An 11,986-nucleotide genomic window follows, 5' to 3' on the forward strand; every position below is an offset into this window, starting at 1 on the left:
GAGTTGTATTTTTGTTCATCTTGGGTTCTTAGTAAAAAATATTATTACTTCATACTATCGGGTCGTCAAGGAGCGTTGCTAGATGCCAACCTTGATTAGTAAATTTAGTATGACTAATATACTATCCGCTTAGTATTGAATCTATGGGGTCACACACTAACGAGTGTTCTAATCCTTGGTAAATAATTATTTAATTATTATTTTGATTAGATCAAATAAATAATTATATTAATTCAAATGGAGTATTATTATATTCTTTGCTAGCACCATGAATATAATAATATTATAATTGAGAATATTAAATAATTAATTATTTATTCTATGATGAATTTTAAATATGGATAAGATCCTAACTGATTTTGCCTCAAATTAAGTTGTAATTTGATTCACAAATCAGTCACCAATCTCATACTATATATGTGTATATGATAAAAGAAAGAAAACATAAGTTTTCTCTTTTTACCTCCACATACACAAATATTCCAAATTCTTAGTGAAGAATTGCTGGTGCAAGGAGTTGCAAGAAACTTCTCAGTTAAATCCATTGGTCAAAGAGTTGACAACAAGGATTAGTCTCGGTGTGGATACACATAGTACCTTCGTACTATCAAAGGAGAAAGCTTTATTCACTAGGGTACTCAGGTATTGGCATCTAACCCATCTTATTTCAATAAAATTTTAAGCACAAAATAGATCAATAGGATTACTTTATTACTTCCGCTGCATGTTATGAACACTCGTAATCCAACATTAGTATGTTATGTCTTATGTTTCTCAAATTCATCTGTTGCATGAACGATTCATATATGTATCTTTCCATATATCTCATTATCTATCTTCTTAAAGGTGTTGTTTCTTTGATGATTCCATCAATATCATTGTTTATTTAGTTGTTAATCCAACACTATGTTAATGTAAAATAAATTGAATGCTTCTAGGTTTGGGTAAAGTGGGGATAGAGACGCCAGTTCATTCCCTAGAACAAGCTAGGTAACGTAATTGATAATTTTTTATAATAGATCAGTTGTTCATTCCTTCAAGTTTTTCATTGTATGCTAATTTGTTTTTCTTTTTCAATGTTCATCTCAGGTGCAAGATTTACACTTTATTATTCCTGACTATTTCTTTTGAGTGGAGCAGTGATACACACCCGCTTTCTTATCAGCAGGTTAGTATTATGTACATTAAAATTGCACTTTCATAGATATTCTGATATTTTGGAAACCATGAGAGTAGACTGTTAATTATTTGTTTATTTTGCATATATATCAATTTTATAGATAACAAGTAATAACAAGCTACGTAGAATTTATTTTCCACATCAGCATTTAATTTTTTCTTTTTTAAATATGTACTATATCACCACTTTTACTAATACACCCCTTTAAAATAGCTGTGGCTTGGTCATACCGGCTTCAAATAGAAGGTTTTCTTTAAGACTTATTATTTTTACCTCCAATTGTATTTGACTTTTTTTTATTGCATTCTTGAATATATTAAATGCTTAAAATCATAGACACGTCTAGTGCATCAGTAAATTCTTTACTATAGTTGATGATTTACAGTGCCTGTTTCTTATCTTCCTTACCTTTTGTATTCAGGCTAAGGGAAGGGGACTTGCATTTTGAAAGGTGATCTGTCTGAACGAGCAGTTATTGATGGAAAAATGTCACAGACACTGCTTGGTGTGGTGTGTTGGAGGGGAAACAAGAGAGGGACATGAATCCAGAACACTGTGAAACCATTGTAGGTCAAGAGAAAGAGGAAGAGGAGAGCATATAGTGAAGTGGGGAGAGAGAAGAGTAGATAAAGTAAACATATTTTAAAGTGAAGATATAGATAGATACATGGATTTCACAAAGAATGGGATCCAAAACTTTTTGCTACACTGTAATTATGGGAATATTAGTGACGATATAATTCAAGCTGTGTTTGACAATTCCAAATTAGAAATTTTTTTCTTTTTCTCCTTTCTTAGTAGTTGAAAGAAGCCTTATAATCATACATGTTAAATGGTTAGGTGAGTAACAGATTGATTATTAACCGACACAAGAATATGCTTTTCAAATCCCATTGCATTCGATATTCATTTGCTTCTTTCTTATAGTTACTTTACAAGATGCACTTTGTTAAATTATGCAAAAGAATCTCAACTTAACTTGTCACCATTGTAGACAGTATAACTGGGATTTTTCAAGAATAAATCAATTGACATTTTTATCACAGTAGCATAACAGGAAGATCCAGGCATGAATTTCACTAATGTATTTGTTCATCACTACATTTAAAACCCATTCATCAAAGCTTTAATATCTCATCTTAGCAATTGTATCCCTACCGAACCAAAACATAGAAACCATTTGTGTTATGATTTTATTCTGAAATTGGAACCCTCACTTATTTTCTATTATCATGTATTGTAAAAGGAAAGAACAGGGGGGAAAATATACTAATCCCAGAATAATTTGCAGAATGATTTTTAAATATATAAAGAGCAGAAGTACTTTCTACATACATCCACAAATCCTGAATCCCTCATAGAAGTGTCACTAGACTTCTCGGGAAGACACCTTCTGATGTCACCATATGTCAGTATTCCTTCCAGAAAACCTTCTTGATCGACCACTAGCACACAGTTCTGGTGGCCATCATGAATGCATTGGATTGCATCTTTCAGGGTTGCAGATGATGAAAACTTCAGATAGTTGTCAGACATGGCCTGAGAAACCTGAAAAGAGCAATAATGACATTAATGAAGGCATAAAGTTGATGGACAAAAAAAAAGGGATCACATGTCAGCATTCTACTGGAGAGTTAACAAGAGAAGGATTATTTTTATTGATTAAAAGCTTTTATCAACCTTAAGATTTTTGAGATGAAGTTCCTCGTCAATTGCTTCATGATCAGCAGCATCACCAACAACAGAGAGTTCTAAACCATCAGCAGCATTTGCCTGTCTCCAGTTATCTTCATTTTCATCAGCAGGTGAAACTGGAGAATATCCTTTAGGTGAGTTTCTTGTATCAGATTTGTTGTCAATTTCCTTCTTCCGGTTTGTCACAGAGGGAACCCATATTGCTAATCCAACAGCCCCCTAGGTACAAAGTTTACAGTAACACAGTACGACAACTGTAATCAATAAGAATTACAATAGGACAAAGTACTCCCTTTATAATAAAAATATTATGTAAAATCAATAAAATATTATGCCATAGAGAAACAATTTTCTTCTGCCTTGCTTTAACATAAGATACAGGGAAACAACCAATGAGAAAATGAGCATGTAAGAATATACCAAACATCTTCTCTTGTTCAGTCGAGGTAAAAGAATGCAGTTTGCAAATTTTTCATTTTGTTAAACATAAGAATAGGAGAACAGCAGAAAACTGCACATGCAAGACATAAAATAAACATTTAAAAAAAAGGAGTTACTATTGATAGAACCAACTAACCTCTTCAGCTAACACTTCATTGTTTTTCATTGCATTGAGCCAAAAAGGAAGACAAAAGAGAAAGAAATAAAAGTAAAATAGCATGACAACAAAAGAGAAATAAAAAGACAAACCAGCAAAAGGAAGAGGTTACCCCTTTGTGCGATCATTACCTGAGAGAAATTTTATGATAGTTAAATCAGCTCCACAAAAGAAATCAGAGTTGCTTGAGGAATTAGATTCCGTTTTAGTTCAAGAAAATGAGCCTGTTAAGATAAAGAACATACGATGAATGATAAATTAGGAATGCAGCAGAACATGAGTATACTATACAAAGGGGAAGTCAAGGAAGCAAGACTCAAGATGAAAATCATAAACTATGTCTATGGTGAGGTAGCAAGTTGGATTGTGTGTCAAATTTTAGTGGTGATTTGAACTTTGTGATCTATCTTGCGTAGCTGCTTTACCGGATTAAAAGTTTATGCAAGAATGATCCCTTTGCGGCTTTGCCCATTGGACTATTGGAGTGAGTTGATCACATTCAAGGTGATGATATCAAATTCTTAATCTCTCTATTAGAAAAGGGAAGCACTTTTCAAAAGACCTAGGTGACCATAAATCTTGACAAGGACTGCAATTAGAGCACATTATCCTACGTACATCTCTGGGATTTTGAGAGTGCTTTAGAAAATATGAAATGAATGCAGTTTGATATTTAATCTTGTCTATCCATGAAAAAGAGTAAAAATAAAAAATCGTGTGTGCTTCTTAAATAGGCCTTGATGGCAAATAACATAAAATAAAATCTAGTCAATTTTGCCAAAAATGCCAAGCCATATGTATATTGGATTGAATAATTTCTGAATTTCTGATATATCGTATGCTTAGCAATTAGTCTATGCATGACAAAAGAAAACTACAATTTGTGTTATGCTGCTGCATAATTTAGTAACAAGTGGCAATACAGCAATAGGCTTCTAAATTTGATATGAAATATTTATGTAAATTAGATGGTACATGACCAAGCAGGCACTGGTATTATTACATTAGTTCAGATTATGTGTTTGCTGTTTAAGATATCAAAAAATGCTTGTAGGTGCTGTTTGTAAGGATGATTTTAATAGAAAGGTTAATTTGACAAAACAGTGCATTCACTTCTTGATTGCAGCTGCAGAACTACACCTCAGGCTGCATGAGTGGGGCAAGAAGAGGGATACAAGCAGAAGGGTCAATGAAGGCACTTCTAGTGATGAGGGTACAACCCATGATTTGTCAACTTCAAGATAACATTAACAATTGCAACTTGGGAACCATTCAGAATCAAGGATTCTACCTTGGATTTTTATCTTGTTCTATTTAAGATACATTTAATTAGGATAGCATGAAAGCAAACTAATTTTTTTCTATTGTTGTTGTCTGCAATAAACCCAGCAAAGGGGTCTTATTGATTTATGCATCAATTTGAGTTAGACTTCTGCTTAAATATCATGTGATCAATTGCAATATTTCACATTGGCAAAATGTTAAATGAATTCAGGTTTCTGAAACAGACCAAGGCATACTTATGATTGTATTTGCAGACTAATATCTTCTTCTCTTGCAAGAATGCAAAATGAACATAATAACAGTGCAAAGTACATCTAACTAGCCATTAAACATATTACAAGCACAATGAAGTATTTCCATAATCCATCTTAAGAACAATGCCGTTTGAAATAAGATCATTACCTTAGTAATAGACTTTTGAGCACTCAAGCAAGCCACAACATCTTTCACCTCTGCAGTAACACCAAGGATTGGATGCAGTTAAAATATATACAGTTTTGGTATGTAATAATTCAATAGTTGAAAGAAACAGAAAAATTGATTCGAAATTTACTAGAGTAAAATTGAACCTTTTTATCTAACTTGCGATTGGACTTCGATTCCGCACTGCAAAAGCGAGAGAAGAACATAAATAACTGTAAACTCTAGCTCAAGTCGCAAAGTAGATTTTAAATTTTGGGAACTAGGAAAACAGGGAAGGAAGGGAAGATATTAACTTTTCCCCTGGCCACGGACAGAGAAGCCAGCGAGGATGGGGACGACGTGCCGAGCTACCTAGGTTCCGGACAGAGGGAAGAGGAAGAAGCGGAAGCGCTGAGCCTGGGGACGCCGGCGGCAAAGAAGCTAGGACTAGGGTTTTGATGTCTTGGTTTGGGACTTTAGAGGAGGCATGAATGATTAGGAGAATTGGAGAAGATGAAAAACGATTGATTTTTTGTTTTTTTTTTTATGTTTTGTTTTGCTTCAGGAGCACAAATGATTAGGGGGAATCGGAGAAAATAAAAGAATAATTTTGATTTTTTGTTTTTTTATATGTTTTTGTTTCGTTGTTTAAATTATTGGAAACTATAAAATTATGATTAATTGAATTCTAAAATTTGATTAATTTAAAAGGGTATTTTTGTCTAATCAAATAAAAGAAGGATGTTTAAGATTTTTTATAAAATTAAATAAAAAATATATTTTTATTTTTATTTAATTAAAGGGGTGTATTAGTAAAAGTGGTGATATAATATATATTTAAAAAAGAAAAAATTAATTGCTGATGTGAAAAATAAATTCTACGTGACTTATTACTATTTGTCCATATTTTAAACGTATCGGTACGTATAAATTTATTATCGTACCTTAACAAACACTTAAAAGTTAATCTAATAACTTAACTCACATGTAGATTTTTTTAAAAAATATTATTTATATATTAAAATCAGTTATTAAATTAATTATTAAAATATTTATGTATAAATATATATAATTTAATTTATTTTTAATATATATTTATATTTTAATATATATTTTATACTAATGATTGATTTTGATAATTAATTTTAATATATACGTAATATAACTCATATTTTTTAGAAATTAAATTAAAATGTTTAATTTTTCAAAAAAAAAAATCAAAATAACTTGTATATATTCTTTTCAGAACAAAATCAACTTGATCCTTATTTTAATTTATGCAAAAGTTGACCCTTATCTAATAAAGGGAAATGATGATGGATTGATGGGATAACATTAACTTGGTATAATTTTTTTCTATTAATTGATGAGCAAATATCCTGGACCTCGCTCAAAGAATTAAATGCCTTAGATCAGATAGTTGATAATAGGGAAAGTATTCGTTACCAAGAAACTATCTGCCAACCTTTGACAACAATAATTAATTTTTTTATATTTTAAAAAAAATAAAATTAGAATAATTAAGATTTAATCAAAATATATCCTTTCATTTTCATTTTCACTCAGAAACCCTAATCTCTCTCCCAAGCCCCACGCCGCCCACTCTCCACCCTAGTCTCCTTGCATGTGTTGCCGCCCCCTCATCCACCGTTTGCGCAGGAAAGACAGTCAGCATCACGCGTCTGCTTCACCGTCATCGCATCCCTTCGACCACCCTTCCTCGCGTGCAGCCGAGCTCCCACTCGTCGCCTCGCCGCCGCACGTCCTCCATCGCAGCTGTGACGCATCCCCGCCTTGCCGGTGCACCGTCTAGAGTTCGCGAGCTCCCGTCGCCGCTAGGTACAGCCATTGATGCAGCACGCCTCGCGCTACACGCGTCTGAGTTTTCGCCACTGTAGGCCTTCTGAGCCACCACTGCCTGTCCTTCCACGTCAATCTCCTCTTGTTGCCAGTCCGTTCTATTTGGTCGCTGCTGCAGGCCTCCCGAGAGAGCGACGCAGGCGGATTGTTTTTGAATTTGAATCAGGTACAGTCACTCAATGGTTCAATCTCACTCTCCAAATTTCTGATTTGTCCAACTGCATGTGTATGGTGTTTGAATTTTAGAGGATCAAATATGTTATTCACTGTTTTTGGAATTTTTGTTGGTGTTATATGTGAATCCACAAGTGTATGGTGTTTGAATTTTGAAATTATTTTTACTGGCTGCAGTCCCAACTCTTCGACGCACCAAGGCGGCTCGCTGCAATAAATGCAATCATGGAGAAGCTGTGTTTTTTTAGGTAAATTCCATCTCAATGGCATTGAAGAATTGCTTTTCTTGTTATTTGATTTGATATTAAATATTTGAGGAAAGGGAGAAGAGGGTGTTCCAATCCAATATATAGGCAATTCCAAATTTCCAATGATTGTGTATCCCATAAGTAGGATTCTGATTTTGCAATTTAGGAATTTTGCTCTGTTGTGTGTGTTCATGGAATAATAAGTAGAGCCATTTATTTGACTCGTTGAAAGTCATGAATTATTTTGTGGATAAATTAAAATCTTGACTAGTCAGTAAAGATTTCAACTTGTATCACCTACTAAAGAACAAAATTTGTCTACGGAAAGCCTGTGAGTGTTGTTGCTTCAACAGGAATATTTCTAACTTAAACTTCATTCTATAATGCACTGAATATGTTTGTAATCTTACTCCCTTAAGCTGTGGATTTTTCATTTTTTGAGGTTTCAAATGTGTCTTCTTCTATTATTTTACATGTTTCTTTTTTATATATTCTGAATGTTTCTATTTCGTAAGTTTCAATTTTTTTATGTTTTGGATTTTTTTTGTTAAAGGTTTTGAATTATTTTTGTCATTGTACATTTGCAAAGTAAAAAACATACAAGAAGAAGATGACGACATCCGAAAATAGTCTTTACATGAGAGTTCTGGTTGTTGATGATGATCCAACATGGCTCAAGATCCTTGAAATGATGCTCAAGAAATGCTCTTACCAAGGTAATTAGTAACTGTTTCTTTTACTCATCATATCATTGCTATGGTTTGTTGATATTATTAGGGTCCAATTGTTAATATAATAAGGGATGATGTTTTCTTTCCTTTTCTTTTCTATTTTAGAATAGTTACAATTTCTTGTTGCTGCTGCGTGTTTATACAAGTGACTCTTATTACAAATAAAACAAGCATATCTTATATATCCTACTCAGAATCCGATCTCTTGTTTTTCAATGACTACATGTTGTTTGGCAACCGAGGCTCTGAAGAAGTTTCAAGAGAGGAAAGATATATGATTTGGTGTGGATTATTTTTTAATGCAAATCGGATGTTCCAACTATGATATATGATTTGTTTTTGGTGGAATTCTTTTATGCAAGTTGTATGATTCCTTTTAAATTTGTTCTAATTTTTGTCTTGGTAGGTAGCAACAGTGATAATTTTGTGCATTTTTTTTATCTTTTGCAAATTAGTAGTGGAATTTTTATGTAAATCAGTTGATGATTATCAACTTGAGTTTTGCTAGTTGCTTAATTAGCTTGATGAAATATGCATATATGGCTCCACAGCAATATGATTCACATTAAACTTGTGTGCTTAATTAATAATTTTACATTATTTATGCTTCAATTCATCGCGGCGCATGCATTGATGCACATTAACATTATTCTTTTCAAATTGGATATTACTACTCTCTTTAATTTGCTTGCTTTCATTTTGTTCAAATGTATATACTATGGAAGAGTTTCACCTAATAAAAAAAGGCACGCAAATTTTGAATGTGTGGGGTAAATGCTTCCAAATTAAATATTGCTATTTGTATACTATTTCTTATCCTTTGGGCGCACATTTCAATTGTTAATTTGGAAATAAATTCTCACAGTTGCGATTAATAATTGAAGATTAAATATTTGCATTTTAACTTAAATATACAATCTAATGAGTTTTTTAATATTTTCTCATTTTTTTATTATTTAATGGTGAGCATTATTTGATCTTCCGCAGTATAGTAATAGCTTTTTTTATATAAACCAGTGGAAGTTTTTTTGTTTATTATGTTGGATCAAAAAGCAATAATTGGTATTTTTTATTTGATTCACTCTACACTTTTAGAGAATTTTGAATCAACACTAGTTATATAAGTTCTATTTGTGGAGGAAATAACTTGGGAGCTTCTGGTTAGTAAAAGTCAATTTTCCAAGTTTATATTGGCAGGTTTTTAAAGAAATATATTTTTTTTTTGGTTTACTAAAAGAAATTATTAGGAAGACAATGCACAAAAATTATATCCTCTCAAGACACTACCTATTAAGACACATCTACAAAAGACACTTCCATAAATAGACATCCATAAATAGATGTATAACAAAGACACTTCCATTAAAAAGACATATCCTTTGAACACACTTCTAATAGAAGACACCTCCATTAAAAAGACATATCATTTAAAAAGATATATCTTCTGAAGATATATTCACAAAAGACACTTCCATTAAAGAAGACACATTTCTAGAAGACAAGTCTATTAAAAGACACATGTATAAAAAAGACACATCCTTTTAATAAAACATGCATAAAAAGACACTTCCATTGATAAAACTTACCACCTGAAGACACTTCCAATAGAAGACATATCCATTAAAAAGACATCTCATTTAAAAAGATATATTCTTTGATTACATATTCACAAAAGACACCTCTATAAAAAGACACATTCTGAGAAGACATGTCCATTAAAAAGACACATGTAAAGACATATCCTCTGAAGTCACATTTACCAAAAGGCACTGTCATATAATCACACATGCATTAAAGTAGACGCTTCCAATGAAGTTATAAAGGGAATACACTTCCATAAAAGTTGCTTCAGAATAGTAACTCGTTAAAACAAACCAACTGTATGTCGGAAATAAAATGACACTTCTATTTTTGCTATCCTCGCTTGAGCCTGGTTTTTTTCCATATCTCTCATCATGTCAGCAATATAACAGGATGAGCACCTTGACTCCAATTGTTTCTGTCAGTATATGAAGCGACCATGAGAGGGAAATAGAATCACAAATTAGGAAGCATCAACTAAATCAAAGGTACAAAGATAAGAAGAGATAAAGTGGCCTAATAGCAACCCCCATTAATCAAACGAAAACTATGGAACATTGAACTAAACCAATTGAATTCGGTTACTGAAAGCGTTACATATAATCTGAACCATAGAAAAGTGAAGAGCACAAAACTTTACTTGGAAGACACATCCAACTAAGTTTATACAGATAACACACATTAGTCTAACAAAGACACATCTAAAAAATTATTAGTCAAAAGACACAATCCACATCGGAAAATAGTATAGGTTTCAACTTTTTCCTTACCAAAAATCCCATATCTTTGAGGAAGCGTCGACTAAACCTAAGGTATAAACATAAGAAGAGAAAAATTCTTTCAATAGCAGCCTCTATTAGTCACACAAAAATGATGAAACATTGACCAAATCACAATTAAATTCAGTTCATGACAAGCAATTTTAAGATTAGACACATTAATCTAGCAAAGACACTTCTAAATGGGTATTCACTCAAAAGACACACCCGTGAAATATTTCAACATCAACATATACTAATCCAGCAAAAACAATAAGTGATAATTAGCATACTTAACATGAACAAAATAAATTATATTCAGTAACTGACAAATATCCATTTAACATGAACAACGGAACATAGCATAAAAACAAATTTAACTTAAAGACCTAAACATGTTCTAGCCAGAGATTCTAATTTCATCAATTGAAATCCATATGATACTATACTTATAATAAGATCATACAAGATACGTAAATAAGTACTAACCAAGGAGGTCACTCAATAGCAGATTCACGGCAGTACAAGGTGAACCGGAGCAGCATGCGTACAGATCCGAGCACGGGTAAGGTGCCGTCGTCTGGACGGCTAGGTGGTGACCTTCAATCAAAGCTCGCCGACGGAAGACCTGTGTCACCACTGATGGAAGCTTGCCGGCGGAGGCTATAATGGGTGATGCAATTGCGGGTGGAATCGTTGGCAGCGCTGACCTGGATTGACGCCGGCGACGGGAACGCGTCGGAGGTTGATTGTCCGAAGACGCAGCCGTTACGGGTTTTGGGTGGGGGAAGGTGTTCTGCACGGTGAAAATCAATGTGAATTAGGTTTACTATTTGGTAAATTGGGTTAACCATGTGTAATTAGGGGTGTGTTAATTTATGATTTATGGGCTTTGGATCCAGCCCAATAGAAATTGGCAAAAGTTGGCAGACTCCTTCTTGGTAAAGTAGCGGAGTTGTTAAGTTTATCCAAGTTCAAGTTCGGCTCATTTAATTTGTGAGCTCAATTCCAAGCTCAAGCTCGGCTCACCAGTTCAACTTGTCGAGCTCGAACTCAAACTGGCTTATGAACTGGTTTGACTTACTTCCAATTCTAGTTTGTGTCAATATAATTTATGTTTAACAATTCTATACCAAAATTGATTTTGATAAATGTTGGATAACCTTTTAATTTCCTAGCTAATTCTCTGTTCAACTACATTAAGAATACAATATACATCATAACAAAAAAATATCCTGCTAAGACCAAATAATTTCTTTTTGGTTTAAGATAGTTACTCTAGGGTGTTAAAAATTATTTTCTTCTAATCACAAGATCATGGACACAATAAATAGGAGAACAAATATATTAGGAAGTTACAATTCAACTATTTAAATATCTAGGTTGGCTATTTTCAAATGTAAGACATACTCAAATTCCAAAAATTTGATCTAGAGATGTCAGAAAAGGAATGGTGTATTCGGTGCAGTTCAATG

The 11,986-nt window shown here is 33.0% G+C and overlaps 1 long non-coding RNA gene across 1 annotated transcript; it reads left to right on the top strand.

Moving 5' to 3' along the window:
* Window positions 1-814: 814 nt before the first annotated feature.
* Window positions 815-1,673, top strand: LOC130975805 (uncharacterized). The gene is made up of 3 exons (XR_009084528.1): window positions 815-990; window positions 1,090-1,168; window positions 1,602-1,673. It is a non-coding gene; the product is annotated as an uncharacterized LOC130975805 (long non-coding RNA).
* The last annotated feature ends 10,313 nt before the right edge of the window (window positions 1,674-11,986 follow it).

The sequence above is a fragment of the Arachis stenosperma genome, chromosome 1, assembly GCF_014773155.1.
Source record: "Arachis stenosperma cultivar V10309 chromosome 1, arast.V10309.gnm1.PFL2, whole genome shotgun sequence".
In the NCBI taxonomy this organism is placed as follows: Eukaryota; Viridiplantae; Streptophyta; class Magnoliopsida; order Fabales; family Fabaceae; genus Arachis; species Arachis stenosperma.